Source organism: Rhincodon typus, unplaced genomic scaffold, assembly GCF_021869965.1.
Source record: "Rhincodon typus isolate 14 unplaced genomic scaffold, sRhiTyp1.1 hic_rhity00001607, whole genome shotgun sequence".
Lineage (NCBI taxonomy): Eukaryota > Metazoa > Chordata > Chondrichthyes > Orectolobiformes > Rhincodontidae > Rhincodon > Rhincodon typus.
Window position 1 is genome coordinate 5,921 of NW_025967245.1, and position 17,653 is coordinate 23,573.

At 40.7% G+C, this 17,653-nt stretch overlaps 1 long non-coding RNA gene across 1 annotated transcript; it reads left to right on the top strand.

The window, feature by feature from the left end:
• The first annotated feature begins 9,784 nt into the window (after positions 1-9,784).
• On the top strand, positions 9,785-11,109 carry LOC125481290. Its single transcript, XR_007261276.1, has 3 exons — positions 9,785-10,195; positions 10,310-10,573; positions 10,966-11,109. It is a non-coding gene; the product is annotated as an uncharacterized LOC125481290 (long non-coding RNA).
• Positions 11,110-17,653: the final 6,544 nt, after the last annotated feature.

Below are 17,653 nucleotides of genomic sequence, written 5' to 3' on the forward strand. Positions count from 1 at the left end.
CCAGCATCTGCAGTTCCTGCTATCTCTGAAACAGTATTCTTGCTGTGGTTTGACTTGTGCCTTGTAGTTTTAGAATAACTTCCCTAATTTTATACTCCATTCCCTTTGAAATAAAAGACAACATTCCATTTGTTTTCCCTATTATTAATTGAAATTGGATGCCAGATATTTGTGATTCCCTCCATTCTATAGCTTTCTTCAGACTTTCTCCATTTAAATAATATTTAGCTTTTCTATTCTTTCTGGCAAAGTGCATAACCTCACACTTTCACACATAACATTCCAACTACCAATTTTTGCCCATACATTTGAACTGTCTACATGCCTCTGCAGACTCTGTCATTCTCGTGTCTTGCCTTATCACCTATTTTTGTGTCATCCACATATAGCTATATTACATTCACTTTCCTGATACAAGTCATTGATATATATTGTAAATAATTGTGGCTCCAGCACTGATCCCTGTAACATGCCACCAGTTATAGGTTGCCCCCTTTAGCGCAAGTCTCTGTCTACTAGTAGTTAGCCAATTCTCTATCAATGCTAATGTACTACCTCCAACACCATGGGCTCATCCTATTAAGTAGCCTGGTATGTAGCACCTTATCAAACACCTGCTAAAAATCCAAATATATTATATCCACTGCTTCCCCTTTCTCCATCCTGCTGGTTACCACCTCAAAGAATATTTGTTAGGCATGAATTCTCCTTCACAAAACAATGCTGACTCTGCTTAATCACATTATCTCTTTCTAAGTGCTCTTGGTATTACATCTTTTATAACAGACTCGAGCATTCTAGCATTTTTGCCAATAATAGATGTTAAGCCAATTGGCCTTTTTTTTTAATCCCTCCACTTTTAAATAAAGGTGTTACATAGGCAGTTTTTAAATTCAGTGGGACTTTTCCAGAATCTAAGGATTTCTGGACGATTACTACTGGTACATCACTGTCTCTATAGCTATTTCCTTTAATATTGTAGGATACATCCCATCAGGTCCAGGGGACTTATCTAACTTTAGCCCATTAGTTTCTGCGAGCACTTTTTCTCTAACAATAGTTATTGTTCGATTTCCTTTCCTCCTTTTTCCCCTTGAACATTTAGTAATTTTGGAATGATCTTCGTGTCTTCTATTGTGATGTCTGATGCAAAGCATTCATTCAATTCTTTCCCATTACCCTGTTCCTCATTATAATTTCCCCAGCCTCATTCCCTAAGGGGCTAGGTTCACTTTGGCTTCTCTCTTTTTTTTATTTAAAGAAACTCTGCAGTCTGTCTTAATATTATTTGTATGTTTACACTCAAAAGTTTATTTTCTCCCTTTTTTGTTGCCTCTTAAAACTTCCTCAATCCTCTGGCTCACATTTTACTACATCATATGTTTTTTTGAAGCTTGTAGCAGCCTCCTGGCTGCTAAAACACAGATAGGTGGTCAACTTGGCCAAACAGCAAGAGATGCTGGGTATATTGGCCACGTAAAACTGAAGTCACAAAACCTAGACATCAGGCACAGTGCAAACACAGCAGCCAGGTGTGCTAATGATATTAGCATAATATAAAAGACAACACTTATCCTGGACAGACATATCCCTAACAATTTATCCTCCAAAGGAGGGGTCAGACAGAAAGGCACCGGGTCCTGGTACACAAAGAAACAAACAGTAGCAAGTCTTCCAAATGATTGTCAATATTTCAAACTATTATGTATGTCTCTCTAATTGGCCAAAACTATCGCAAGTTCCAGAAAGCCATCCAAAAAGGTATAAAAACAGAGTTCACTTGCAGACCAATCCCTTGGACACTCTTGGACCTTCTGAAGAGATCAGTATGCATCCTGAGACCCTGCGGGAAGAGAGTGTGGGTCCTCTCAGATTGTTCCCAGTGCAGACTGTCAAAGTCACTTGGCAAAATGCCCCATCGCCAAAACATTCCAACAAGCACCATGACGACGCTTGGCTGTATGTGAGAAGGGCACTACCTGTGAGATCCTTCATGTATGCCACACGCTGCTCTTGAAGTGGCTGCAGAGGCATTGAGACTGTCACACATCTCCGGCTGGAATGTGCCTTTGCAAAAGAAGTCTGGAGAAAGATGCAGTGGTTTTTGTTGAAAGTCATCCCAAGCAGCTCCGTGACGCAGCACTCTTGTGCTCTACGGGCTGTTCCCCAGGAGACAAACATCAACTGCTCCTGGAGAACCATCAACTTGGTGAAAGACCCTTTTCGGTCAGCCCAAAACTTGTTGGTTTCCCAGAGCAAGGAGTTGAGCTTGACCAAGTATTACAGACTCGCACATTCCATGCTAAGGGATGCACTAAAGTTTGCAGCAGCTGCCGCCAAGGCGCAGTGGGGAAAGACCACCATTTAAGGTCTTGCTGCCAAAGTTAAATGGGGGTCCATTCAGTAATCGGACCCTCCCTGTGCCTCAAATGTATGTAGACATAATCTTGTACAAGCAAAAAAAACGCCTTTGGTTTGTTTGTTGGATAGAGTTAAACTCCAATGTTTGTTTGTTTCTTGATACTCGACTGTCAGAAATGAACTGCTTCAGTGACCATGTATTTATATAAAGATATTTTATGAATAAAGTATATTTTTAAATTATAAGAAAAGCATGACCAAAGGCAGAGACCCGCTGACCATCCAGAGAGATAGAAAGAGAAAAAACAGCTTTGTAGTCCCCCAGAGACAGAGAGAGAGAGGCTGTGCAAATCTACAAGAGATTTATGAATTATTGTAAATTTCAGGGGCTGAATAGAATTAGATAGCATTGCTTTGTAGTAAAAGCTTTTGTAACTTTTTTTCCTAATAAAGTCAGGACGGTTTTGCATTGGCACCGATTTGTATTCATAGTGATTTGATCGCTTCGGTATTGTGGGACACCTCAGCAAATTCATTCATAACATTCTGGTTGGAGTTGTCTAACTTGTTTTAATGAGGAACCAGGCAACAAACTTGATGCTATCCTTAGCATCCCTGGTTAACTATGGTTGGCTTATCCCCTTCATAGAAACTTTCTTCCTCACTAGGACGTGTCTTTGCTGTGAGTCATGATCTATATTTTCTTACATGTCTGACCATGTTCCTCAACTGTCTTTATTGCAAAATTCTTTTACCAGTTCACTCCACCCAGGTCTGCTTGTGAAAGTATGTAGGATGGACAGTTTAGATGATCAAGTTTATAACAAAAAAGCACAATCACAAACAAGAGCTTGATGAAGCTCCATCTAGAATACTGTGGTCAATCTGGTTCCCACATGAGATGTGAGACACTGAAATCATGAAAACAATTCAAATATCCAATAGATTAACAGCTCTTGCCAATGAGTGTGCATTCATTCCAAACGTCTCTCTTTTGGGAAGAAATTGATACTGCTGCTTACAAAAGTTAATTGGGGATCACCCCAAAAAGCAAAGCATATGCTCAATGCAGTTGGTTAACACCCAAAAGTCCAACACTAATGTGATGGAAAAATGTCATAAACAGGGCAAAGCACTTACAGAGCAATAACATTCTTTATGACAATGAGGCCAAATTTGACAGTTTGTGACATCACAGAATCCCACTGAAATTAATCGCAATGTAAATCAGACTTAGCACAAAGGAAGATGTTTGTGGTTGTTGGAGGCCAATCATCTTAGTCCCTTGGCATCACTACGATGGTTCGTCAGGTCAGTGTCTTAGACCTAACCATTGTTAACTGCTTCACCAGTGACCTTCCTTCCATTGTAATGTCAAAAGAGAAAAATTTTGCCAATAGCTGAATAGCATTTGAATCAAATCACACAATTAAAATGTCCAGACCATGCAGCAAGATCGGAATAACATTCAGGGTTAGGCTAATATATGGTAAGTAACATTTGCACCACATAGGTGCTTGCGAATGATGATTTCCAAACAAGGAGAATTTAATAAACTCCCTTTGACATATCATGACTGTATCCTCCTCCTCCAAAATCTTGGAGATCACCTTAGACCAGCCACATAAATAGTTTGGCTACAAGAGCAGGTCAAAAAATGGGAATCTTGTACCAGGTAACTCATCGAAGATTCCACCATCATCTAAGAACAGGGGTGAAAGAACACTGTCTACTTGCCTAAATGAGTGCAGCTTCAGCAACACATATTAGGCCTAACACCATCCAGAACAAAGTAGTATACTTGATTGGCTCTGTATTCTGAAAGATTTGCACTGTGGCTACAGCACGTAAACAGGTGTAATGTAAAAATTTTTGAACCAATCTTTTAGAACAAAGGTCATGAGTTCAACTTTTGCATGGATGATATTTTGAGGCGTTGATGTTTGTACTTGATTTGGGCCTGTATGAAAACCAAGAAAAGCTATACCAATGCAAAAATACGCTAAAGAATTCCTGCTAATTATCAAATATTTATTTATTAACTTTATAACAAACTATATACATTCCATCCATATTATTTATTTAACACTTACTCATTTAACTGTAAATGTATTACTAATATAAATGAGCATGAATGAAATCATTAACATCTCCATACATAAATATAGTGCAATTTTCTCATGTGCCAATTGTTCTGTTTTGCCAGCCTTGATGTGAAAATCCCAGAGGTACATCTAACTTGCATTATATGTGTCATATGATTAAACTTAAAAGTATTACTCAGCGTATTTATTTTAAAAGGAAATTATTTTCGGTACTCTATTCACAATGAAGGTAACAGATACATTAATTGAAGATGCATTAATAGATTAACGTATTGAAGAGTATGTCAAGATACCAAAGATGCTACATCATCAGGTGAGAACTGTGAATGCAACACGTTAATGAATTAATTTACAATGGGCAACCCAGGGAGTAGGTAGCATAATGATAATGTTACTGGACTAGTGATCCAGAGGCCAATATCTAATATGCTGGTGACATGGGTTTGACCCCATCACAGTGGATAATGACAGCTGAATTCATTGGAATAGATTAATAGCTGATTTAATGGTAACCATGTGACCATTGTGAATTGTTGTAAAAGAAACCCCATCTAGTTCTTTAAGGAAGAAATTTGCAGTTCTTACTTGCTCTGGCCTACATGTAATGTAATTGACTCTTAATTTGAAACAGACTAGCAAGTAACTTCTTAGTTATATATAGCTGCTACAAAGCCTAAGAAAAATGAACTCAGACACACCACCTGGCTTGGCGTTGGAAATAACAACTGCATCCCAGCCCCATCGACCCTGTGAAGAAGTCCTTACTATATTTTGGTTCATGTCACAATTGGGTAATCTGTTGGACAGACTAGGTTTAGCGACAATCTAACATAGCCATATGCACAGAATCACATTTTTACAGATACAACCATCACTATCCTTGTCTCACTACCAAGGGGCAGCAGGGTGGCACAGTGGTTAGCACTGTTGCCTCACAGTGTCAGGCAACCAGGTTCAACTCCAGCCTTGGGTGACAATCTGTGTGGAGTTTGCACATTCTCCATCTCAGTGTGGGTTTCCTCTCAGAGTCCAAAGATGTGCAGGCTGGGTGGAATAGCCATGGGAAATGCAGTGTTACAGCGAGAGAGTAGTGGGGCAGGTCTGTGTGGATTATTCTTCAGAGGGTTGGTGTGGACTTGATTGGCCAAATGGCCTGCTTCCACACTGTTGGGATTCTATAAATAGTACAGATCCACCAGTGGTGTACTGTATTAGGGAAACAGTTGCCTTCACCATTGACTCTGGACCGTATGAAGTCTAAAGGCACCAGGTCAAATACAGGCATGAAAACCTTCCTCCGATTATCACCTAAGCCCAGCTCACCTTACCCTTTTGGTTGATGAATCAATCCTCCATGTCGATCAGGAGTTGGAAGAAGCACTGACAATGGCAAGGTCACAGAATGTAATTGGGGTGAGAGACTTCAATGCCAGAGTGCCTTGGTACCACTATTACTGACCGAGATGTCCAAGTTTTGAAGAACATAGTCACTCGACTAGATCTGTGGCAGGTGGTGAAGCAAAACAAGAGAGAAAATCCTAACTGACCTCATCTTTACTAATCTACACATTACAGATTTATCTATCTACAATAACAACAACATACATCTACAATGACCACTGCACAGTTCTTGTGCAGACAAAATCTCATCTTCACATTGAGGATGCCTTTCATTGTGTTGTGTGGAACTAATGCAGTGTTAAATGGAATAGAAATAGGTCTAGAATTCAACATGGGGCATCCACAAGTTTCTGTGGGCCATCAGCAACAGCAGAATTGTATTCAATCACAATCTATAACCTCATGGCCTGGCATATCCCCATTCTATCCTTACCACTCAACCAAGGATCCAACCTTGGTTCAATGAAGAGTGTAGGTGGGAATGCCTAGAACTGAACTATTATGCCTAAAAATGTGGTGTCAACCTGCTGAAGCTGCAAAACAGTGGAAGCAGCATGCAACAGACATTGGTAAGCAATCCCACAACCAAAAGATCCCTGCAGCAAGCTTTGCAGCACTGCTGCATCTAATCATGAATGGTGATAGAAAATTAAACATCTAACAGGAGGAAGCAGCTCCACAATGGCCCCATTCTCAATAATAGGGGATCCCAGCACAATAGTGCAAAAGATGTAGCTGAAGTATTTGCATCCATCATGAGCCAAATGTGCTGAGTGGATGATTCATCTCAGCCACCTATTGTGATCTCCAGCATACAAATGTCAGTTTTCAGCTAATTTAATTTATTCCACATGATATCAAGAAATGGCTAAAGGCAGTGGATACTGAAAAGATTATGGGCCATGTCCACATTCCAGCAACAGTATATAAGACTTACAACAGCAACATTGGCATAAAACTGACAATGTAAAAAGTTGCCCTGATGTTCCCAGTACACAAAAAGCAGGATAAATTCAATCTGACAACTTGCTGTCCTATTGATCTACTCTAAATCATCAAACTGGTGGGAAGAATCATTGATAGTGTTACCAAGTGGTACTTGATCAGCAAAATTCATACATTCAGGGCCACTCAGATCTTGACCTTATTTGGGCCAAGACTATAACTTGACCAAACCAATTGAATGCCAGAGATGAGGTGACAATGAATGGCCTTGAACCATGGTAACATTTGACAAGAGTATGGCATCAAGGAGCCCTAGCAAAACTGAATTGAATAGGAATCAGGGGAAAGCTTCTCCAATAGTTGAGTCATACCTGGCACAAAGGAAGATAAAGTCAGAAGTCACACGACACCAGGTTATCGTCCAACAGATTTATTTGAAATCATGAGCTTTTGGAGCACAGCCCCTTCATCTGGTGAAGTGAGAGAGAAGAACCAAATTTATAGGCAGAGAGATCAAAAGTTCATACAACTGATGTGAGTGGAGCATTGAGTAATAAGTTTCTGCAGGTGACCAAGAGTCAGAAGTCACACGACACCAGGTGATAGTCCAACAGGTTTCAGGATTATCCACATCATGGTGACCAAGAGTGTTAGACAATGTGAGCAAAGTGTCAACAACTGAATAACAATTGAAGGGATGACCTATAATCTGATTACTCATTTAGCCTGTCTCCAGCATCACCTTATTTTTAGTTTCTTGTAATTATTTCTCTGCCTCACTTAATCAGATTATAGGTCCTTCACTTGTTATTCAGCTGTTGACACTTTACTCACACCTGCAACGATCTATTATTCCATAGTCCACTCACACCAGTTGCATGATCTTTTGATCTCTCTACCTATAAATTCTGTGTCTGGTTCTTCTCGCTCACTTGACCTGATGAAGGTGCTGTGCTCTGAAAGCTTGAGATTTCAAATAAACCTGTTGGACTATAACCTGGTGTTGTGTGACATCTGACTTTGTCCAGCCCAGTCCAACACCAGCACCTCCACAACAAAGGAAGATGGTTGTGGTTTCTGGAGTTCAATCATAGTCCCAGAGCAGGCTCCTCACGGGAGTATCCTAGGCCCAATTTTCTTTATATGTTTCATCAATGACTTTCCCTCCAACATATGGTCAAAGTGAGGATATTTATCGATGATAGTAAAATATTCTGCACCATTCACAACTCCTCACACATGCAGTGTGTGTCCATATGCAGCCAGAGCTGGACAACATCCATGCTTGGAGTGATAAGTGGCAAGTAACATTCACTGCACACCATTGTCAGGCAATGATAATCTCTTTTTAAAAAAATCTAACCATGATCCCTTGACATTCATTGGCATTACCATTGAAACATCCCCACTATCAACTGGGTGTTAGCATTGATCAGAAACAGGAACATAAATACTGTGGTTTCAAGAGCAGGACAAGAACGAGGAATTCTATTGTGAGTAACTGATCTCGTCTCCCCAAAGCAGTCAAGATGCTCAACACCTCCAGGACAAAACAGGCCACTTGACTGGCATCTCATTCATCATCCTTCAACACCGAAGCATAGTGACAACAGCATGTACCATCTACAAGATGTACAGCAGCAACTTACCCAAACTCCTTTATCAGTACCTTTCTAAACTGTGGGTGGCTCTATTGCACAGAAGGACAAGGGCAGCAGATGTGTGGGAACAGACCACCTGCAAGTTACTCTCCAAGCCACACATCATTCGAATTTGGATTTATAATGCTATTCCTTCAATATCATTGGACCAAAATCTCAAAACTGCCTTCTTGACAACAACAGGTCAAGACAGCAGCTCATCACCACCTGCTGAAGAAAAATTAGAGATTGGCAATAAATGCTGGTCTAGCCAGTGAAGCCTACAGCATTTTACTGAGCACTTAGCAATCACAATGAAAAGCGTCCCTTTAAATTGCAGTATCCTGCATGTAAGGCATCTCCAACCAAACATAATTAGTTTGCAAGAAAACTGAACCAGTCAAAACTAAACTGTGGCCATACATTCTTTGCCCAGCAAGTCACTACTTAACTGATCAGAATTGCATCCCTCTCCACCCATGATATCAAGTGCTATTGCCTAAAACTAACTTTTTCAGATGTTGCTTTCACTTGCATCACATAGCCCACCAAATCACATAGTTAACAAAGAAAGCAGCTGAATCACAACACCAATACTCTGTAGAGGTTAGAAGTTGGAGTCTTGTGGCACAGCAGTAGTGTTCCTACTCCCAAACGCTATGTGTCATAACACCTCTGAACAGGTTGATTTGAAAATACCTAGCAATTAGATGCTTTGGTCTCAATTGCACTGATCAGGCATTACGTTCACACAATCATAGTATTCTCACATGCGGAAGCAAGCCATTCAACATATCGAGTCCACACCGACCCTCCGGAGAACATCCCACCGTGCCGCCCTATGTTCAATAACAATTAATTAGAGTTCAGGCCCCCTTGCTCCAAACCCACCATTCAACAGTCCTTTCCAAACTTTTTAACCCCGGAATTATCTCTCGTTTTTTTTCCTCCTCTTCAATTCCCTTGTCTCGCATTTCTGATTTTTCCATGCCCTTTCCTTTATTATTATTGCTCTCTCCTCTCCCCATTGATGTTGCTGGTCATATTCTGCCTGACCTACAGAATGTTCCTAGCACTTCTGTTTTGGTTTTAACTCAGACCCAGCATTCACAACGTTTGGCTCATTATTTGCTCAGTGAGCAGCGACAGGAATGTGTGCGCACGCAGGCTGGCAGTGGGGCGAAGAGACTGCCGGTACCGCGCAGCCGCACGCAGACTAGGTTGGCGGGGGTGGAGGGAAGGCAGCCGGTAACGCGCAGCCGCACACAGTCTTTCACGGGAAGGGAGTGAGACTGCCGGTACCGCGCAGCCGCATACGAAAGGGAATGAGGAATCGTGATGGGGGTGTGTGCAGGAAGAGAGAAGCCGGTACCGCGCAGCCACAGAGGAAAGGTGTGGGGGAGGGAAAGTCCCTAGTACCGCGCAGCCGTGGAGAAAGGTGGGAATGGGATGAACAAGAAGCAGTTGCTATTGCGCAGCTGCAGCAGACCCACGGAGGGGACGGTGAAATGAGCAAGCAACAGTCGCTATTGCGCAGCCGCAGTGGCTTGGTGCAGGTGTTCCAGCGGAGAGGTAAACGGCGAAAACAGGTGGAGGAAAGTTGAGCTGGGTTGGGTCGAAAGATACGGCGTCTGAGGTGACTGAAGAAGGAGGGAAGGTGGAGAATAAAAATCCATCGAGACATCGACAGTGGACTTTTTCTTGTCGGTTTGAGGTGAAAGCTTATTGTTTGGCAGGTGTCAGGTGAGAAAATGGTTGTGACGTTAAATGAAACCTTATATTTTTACCTGAGGAGACCTGGGCAGTATCTCCCGGGGCCCTGTAAGTGCAACTCTCTCTCCCTTTTCCCCCATCCAGGACACTCCGCAAGACCAACGGTTTTAACGGCTCGACGTTCCATTATTTCCAACTTGAGTTCATTAAAGGGGAAGTGGCGGTTTCTGATTTTCTTTTGTGACTGGACCGAGTTGCCGGCCGCCGGCAGTTGGACCTTGTTGATTCACCCCTTTAAGGAGAAGGAAGGCTTTGCCTCCGAGCCCTCCCGGCCTTGTTGCAGCGGTGAAACCCGCACTGCTGCATGTCTCTGCTGCGGATGGAGTCCCGTCTATAATCGTGCATCAGGTTGGGCGATCGTTTTGTTTTTAAATGTATAAAATCCCGACACTTGTAGTTCTCAGGGGCTGTTCTCTGCACCCGCAATTTGATGATATTAGACATTGATGAGATAAGAGAATGCAGTTAATCCTGCAACGGATTTGCCGTTAATCGCGAAAGAGAATTCTGGGGTTTTGCGAATCTTATCGTACACTGAGTTACTTGAGTGATTTAAGCATCGTTTTCTTTATTGTATATATTTTATAACTAAAGCGAATTCCGCTTACTTCTCTGTAAAAACAGAAACCAGCTGCGGTAATTTTATATGCAGTTACCGTTCTTCTGTTAGTGAGAAATTAGTGTAACATGAACAGTTATGTAGTTATTTTGTGCAGCTGACAAGACACATTTGACTTTAGGTGTCTGGATCATCTACAACTTGTTCGTTGCCGAATTGTTCGGGTGATCAGATCGAAAATTGCAGTTCTGAGTTCGCTCCCATACGGTGCAGTTGTAGTTTATTACGTGTCCTTGTATGCCTCGAGGAATCCCTGGTGGTGAGCTTTATAACATTATTTGCTGACAAACCATCTGGCTTTCTGAATCTACTCAGAATCGTCATCATCCTTTATCACAATATTCCTGTTTATTGCCATTTTTAAACTTGTGATGAGTGTTTTAGAATAAGAAGTGTGTAATCGGATTTTCATCTGTTGACGATAATGAAAAGAAAGCTTTAGTGATGTATATGCACATTGAATAGTGGGAAAGCCTTTTTTTGTATGCAATAGGTATGTCTATACATAGTATATATTATTTCCAAAATTTTATCTAATATGTTTCAGATTAGTGTGGAAATTATCTGGAAGGTTAGGTTGGTAAAATGGTATTTTGGTTTATTCCGGTGGTGGCAATAGCAGTGATGAGGTTATCACAATTTCAAAGTCAGCTATTTCACGTTTAAAACTGAGTAGAGGAGAAATTTATTCTGTGGGTCATTTTGCTGTCTTTGTAGGGGGGATTCTTAAAACAGGTTGCGTAATTGAATATTTTCAATGCTGAATTAGATGAACGTTTGACATGTTAGGAGAGTGTAAAATTCTGGGGGCAGGCAGAAAATTGGAGTTGAAGCTATGATCAGATCAACTGTGATCTTACGTTCCATTCAATTCAAACCGTGGCATTAAAATTGTGCTGCCTGGTTCTAGAAAACATTCTCTCAGGATCTGCCCCATAAAGCAAAAAAAAATGTTTTAGTAGGGTATACTCTTACTCTTCTGAATACCAATTGGTATATCTTGCTAAACATTTTCTCTTGACAATTCCTTCGTACCATGAAGCAGCATAGTAAAGCTTTTCTGAGCTGATTTCAATGCAAGTACAAAACTAAGACCAAAACTGTACAGAATAATCCAAGAGTCTTGCTAATGTACAGTTATAGTAAGATTTCCTGATTTTTTTTTTGTTTTACACTGCAGCCTCCATTATTAGTAATAAAGGTAAACATTCCATTTGCCTTCCTACTGGGAAATGTATAACGCTACTACCTTTCCAGCTGTAAGATATATATGTGATTGACTTGGAAATTTAAATAATATATTTGTTCTTCAGTGTAGTACTTTAAAAATATTTTAAAAATCTCAAATTATTCAAAATTGTCTTCATCCCATCTTGGAACAGCTGGTGTGAAACATGGTTAAAATCTTACCAAGTCTGTCACTGTTTTACAAACAAATGTCTGAAAAGGGGCAGCTGCAACTTTGGGGAAAAATACAACTTCTCCCTTTTCATACAATTTTAATCGATTGTCTTTTGAATTATGTTGGCAGTGTATCTTATTCTACTAACTACTTTTTGGTTAATAATTTGATTACTATAGCATATGTAATTGTATATTAACGTTTTATATTCTTTGATCCCTGCTCCAAACTGTTTCCAAGCCATTGACTCAACCCCTTGCTGTTTGATGTTGAACCAGAACCTTGGTATCAGTGTAATATTTGTATTATCAGCAGGCCTTTGTTACCGTTAGACTTAACTATTACAGTGTTCTCCTGATCAATCTCCCATCTTTCATTTTATGTCTAAAACATGAGCTTACCTGAAATTTTGCACCTGGTCTTCTATTTCGATTTCAACATTCTTGTCAGTTTTCAAAGTCTTCCACTTGTCCTTCCACTTCCCTTGTCCCTTTCCTTTACTGTCATGTCTCTGAATTACTCTAGTTTTTTCTTTTTGACATCTTTGATTGCTGCACTATTGACTTCCTTAGCCCAATGCTCTGGTATTTAGTTCCTGTGCACTCCATTCTTCTGTCTCTTCATCTTTAAAACATTCCTTTTAAAACTGATATCCTTGACCAAACATTTCTTCATCTGCCCTCTATTAGCTCCTTGTGGCTCAATGTCAAATTGTTTCATAAAGCTAGTTTGCAGCTGTGCTTTTTGAGGTTTGATCATTAAATATGCTAAATAAGTGCAAGTTGTTTTGATAAAACTGAAACCAGAAAGAGACAGAATCTAAATTACGTCTTGCTGCTGGTATTGGAATTGCTGTTGTATATTGTCATTGTCTTCACCCAGTCCCTTTTAATGAACAGCTGACAACTAAAAATTGCCAGCACTGTAGCATTCCTAACTTGCAGTATGGTAGTTTTACTGGGTTAGCTTCAGTTGCCTATTCCTAGCTATTTGCCGTTTGAACATGCTTATCAGCTAGTGATTGTCTTGATCATCATGTATCTCGCTGGACTTAGAGATGGGCGGAAGGAGATAGGATTGATGTCCCACTTAGTAACTAATTCAAAAGTACCCCCATGAGTTATTATATCTGTATAGGTTCCTAGAGTTTGCATCTACATATATAACAATCTCAGGTTACCTGCTCTTTATCAATGTTACTTGACCTGCTGTCTTTTTGCAACCATTTTTATTATTTTCTTCTATTTTTTAAATTGCATATTTATAATGGAAAATTTTATATGCTTGTCATGCCACAGTCTGACTGCCACTAGCGTGTAGTTGTAACCGTTGACTTAAAAGAAGTGTTCATCGGCAGTTACCGATTCAAGTGTGGAGACACAATTTATAATGGAATTGCAAACATATATGACCAGAAAAGATGTCAATTGAAATAGGAACTGAAATGCATGAGACTGGTCTCCAAAGCACCCACTTTCCAGTTGTTTTACCCAAAGATTCCTTGCTCTTGACTACGTGCATTCCACCATGGAGAGACTGATTTCAAATATTTTGAGAACTTAAGTACTTTAAGTGGGGCTTAACCCCCTTGTGTGATATTTATTTTTTAACATGGAGCAATTCACTTCCAATGTATTTTATGTTAATAGTTACTTAGTCCCATTGATACCTATTTTAAATATTAACAGCTTCTTGTATTTTTTTTTCTAATTACCCTATCTCCCTTAAACTATAAGAATTCATTGTGGGAAATGATTTACTGGACAGTGACAGTCTACAGCTGAAAAATACTGATCGTGGGAGTGTGAAAGTGTTACTCAGAACTGATTATCTGGAGGTTTTTATGATTTCATTTTAAAAGTGCTGTTTCATTTCTTTTGTACCTACTTTGTACATTATTCTTTTGAGGAGGTAACAAGCAAGATGGGAAAAGTAGAATGTGTAGATGTAATGTATTTGGATTTCCAAAAGGTTTTTGACTATTTAAAAGCCCGTGGTGTTGAGGTTTGTATATTAGCATGGGTAGAGGACTGGCTAACTAATAGAAGACAGTTGGGATGGAGAGGGCATTTTCATGATGGCAACCTGTGGAGTGCCAGAGAGATCAGTGCTGGGAAGGCCAGTTATTTATAGTATACATTACAGACTTAGATAACAGAGGTGAATGTATTATTGTCAAGTTTGTGGATGACAAAAAAATAGGAGGGAAGGCAAGTAGTGAGGAAGACAGAGTCTACAGAGGAATTCATTGAGTAGCATAGAATCCCTATAGTGTGGAAACAGGCCCTTCGACTCAAGTCCACGCCGACCCTCGGAGCATCCCACCCATCCCCCTAATCTACACATCCCTGAACGCTATGGGCAATTTAGCATGGCCAATCCACCTAGACTGCACATCTTTGGACTGTGGGAGGAAACCGGAGCACCCGGAGGAAACCCACGCAGACAATGGGAGAACGTGCAAACTCCACACAGACAGTCGCCCAACGGTGGAATCGAACCTGGGCCCCTGGTACTGAGAGGCAGCAGTGCTAACCACTGAACTGCCGTGCCGCCTTGTAGGCAGGTTGTGGGCAAAATCTTGGCAGATAGAATATATCCGGGAAAATGAGGTTATGTAACTTGGCTGAAAGTATAGAGGAGCTATATTCCGGGTAACTTGTGTATGAATCTCAAAAAAACAGCACCCAAGTTCAAATAATGAAAAAGGCAAATGGACTGACCTTTTATGTAACAAGGAATGGAGTATTAAAAATTTGAGGACTTGCTTAAATTATGCAAGGCACCTGACACAGCGCATCTATACTACAACTTCTTTTGGTCCCCTTACCTAAGGATATTTTCTAATCAACCTGTTTAGCTATTAGGAGAGACTGGGTAGTTTGGACTTGTACTCATAAGAGTTCAGAAGGATGAGAGGAGGTGACTTATTGAAACATAAGATTATTAGGGGGCTTGACAGAGTAGATGCAGAGAAGTTGTTTTTTCTTTTTTGGAAAGTCTAGGGCATGATCATTTAAGATATTGATTAGGAGAAATTTTTCTTTATGGAAAGTAGTCTTTGGAATTTTTTTACAGCAGTGGTCTGTTGAGGCTGGATCATTACGTAGATTCAAGATTAAGGCAGATTTTTAATTGATAATGAAATGAAGTTTTATGGGGAAAGACTGGAAAGTGGATTTGTGGATTATCAGATCAACTGTGACCTCATTGGCATTGCAGACTAGATGGACCAAATGGCCTACTTCCACTCCTATGACTTATGGTCCTGAAAGTTACTCAAAGCAGCTTTTATCCTGTTAGTTGTTGCAATTGGAAAGTTTTTTTTTAATGAATGTACAGAGACTACTTTTTTAAAATACACACTTCTTCCTGAAATATTGTAATATTGAGATCATAGAATCACAGAATAATAGAATCCTTACAGTGTTGAAGCAGACTATTTGGCCCATTAAGACTACATTACCCTCTGAAGAGCATCTCACCCAGACCATCCCCCTCCTCCACCCCACCCCACCCTTTTCTTATAACCCTGCATTTCATATAGCTAATCCAGCTAGCCTACATGTCCTTGGATGGTGGGAGGAAACTGGAGCACCTGGAGGAAACCCACGCAGACATGGGGAGAATGTGCACGCTCCACACAGACAGTTGCCCAAGGCTGAAATTGAACCCTGGCAGGGTGTTTTCCATCTTAAAAAGACTACATGCATTTGTAAATAAAATGGTTTCTTTTACATTCTAAACTTGCAGTTGGTAATTGAGAGTTATGCCAATGCTTTGTACTGAACTGTAAATAATTTATTTTCTATTCTTTGTGCTTTTAAATAAATAAAGATAGCACAGAAACCTGTGTGACAGCTGAAAATACCCATTCATTTGGTCTCAGCCACCGCATTAAATTCTTGTTGGCAGCTTGTTATCAGGAGTGCATCCAGCACGACCCACGCCATACATTGGCTGCATACTTGCATAATGCACTGCCTGTCACAGACGAGCTATGAAGGGAGTAGAATTCATTTTTAATCTAAGATGTTTGAATGGTCATGGGGCATACACACAAGGCAATGTGGGTACAATCTATGATACTTAACAATCTGAAGAAACCTGCAGGGCATGTGAAAACTAGTGCTAACATACAAACTAGGAGCAGAAGTAGGCGATTCACCCCTGTTCTGCCATTTGATAAGTTTGTGACTGATCTGTTTGTGCTTTGAATTCCTCATTCCCATCTACTGCTGATAATTGTTGAATTTCCCTGCCTAGCCAGAATCTATCCATTCAGCTTAAAAAAACTTTGAATGCTGGAAATACTACTTGTAGGTAGTGCAGTGTGCACGTGCATGAAGCAGGGAGAACTAGTTATTTGGATACAGAACTGGCTCGAAGTAGGAGACAGAGGATAGTGGTGGAGGGTAGCTTTTCACACTGGAGGCCAATGACCACTGCAGGGATTCTGTTATTCTGTGATTCCATGATTGGTGCAGGGTCCACTGCTTTTCTTCATTTATATAAATGATTTGGATGTGAACATAAGATGTATGAAGCTTGCAGATGACATCAAAATTGGTGTAGTGGATAGCCAGGACGGTTACCTCGGACTAAAACAGGATCTTGATCAGATGGGTTGGTGGGCTGAGGAGTGGCAGATGGAGTTTAGTTTAGATAAATGTAAGGTGCTGCACTTTGGAAAGGCAAATCAGGGCAGGACTTGTATACTTAACAGTAAAGTCCTGAGGAGTATTGCTGAGCAAAGAGACCTTGGAGAGCAGGTTCATATTTCCTTGAAAGTGGAGTTGCAGGTGGACAGGATAGTGAAGAAGGTGTTTGGTGTGCTTGCCTTTATTGGTCACTGCATTGAGTATAGGATTTTGGAGGTCATGTTGCATTTGTAGAGGACATTAGTTAGGCTGCTTTTGGAATACTGCATTCAATTCTGGTCTCCCTACTATAGGATGGATGTTGTGAAACTTGAAAGGGTTCAGAAAAGATTTACAAGAGTGTTGCCAGGATTGGAGGGTTTGAGCTGTTGGGAGAGTCTGAATAGACTGGGGCTACTTTCACTGGAGCATCAGAGGCTGAAAAGTGAGCAGCATAAATAAGGTGAATAGGCAAGGTCTGTTTCCCCCCCCCCCCCCCCCCCCCCCCCCCCCAGGGTGGGAGAGTCCAAAACTAGAGTGCATAGGTTTAAGGTGAGAGGGGAAAGATTTAAAAGGGACATAAGGATAATATTGCGTGTTATGGAATGAGGTGCTTGAGGAAGTGGTGGAGGCTGGTACAATTACAATATTTAATAGGCATCTGAATGGGTATATGAATAGGAAGGGTTTAGAGGGAAATGGGCCAAAATGCTGCAAATGGGACTAGATTTATTGAGGATATCTGGTCGGCATGGACGAGTTGGACC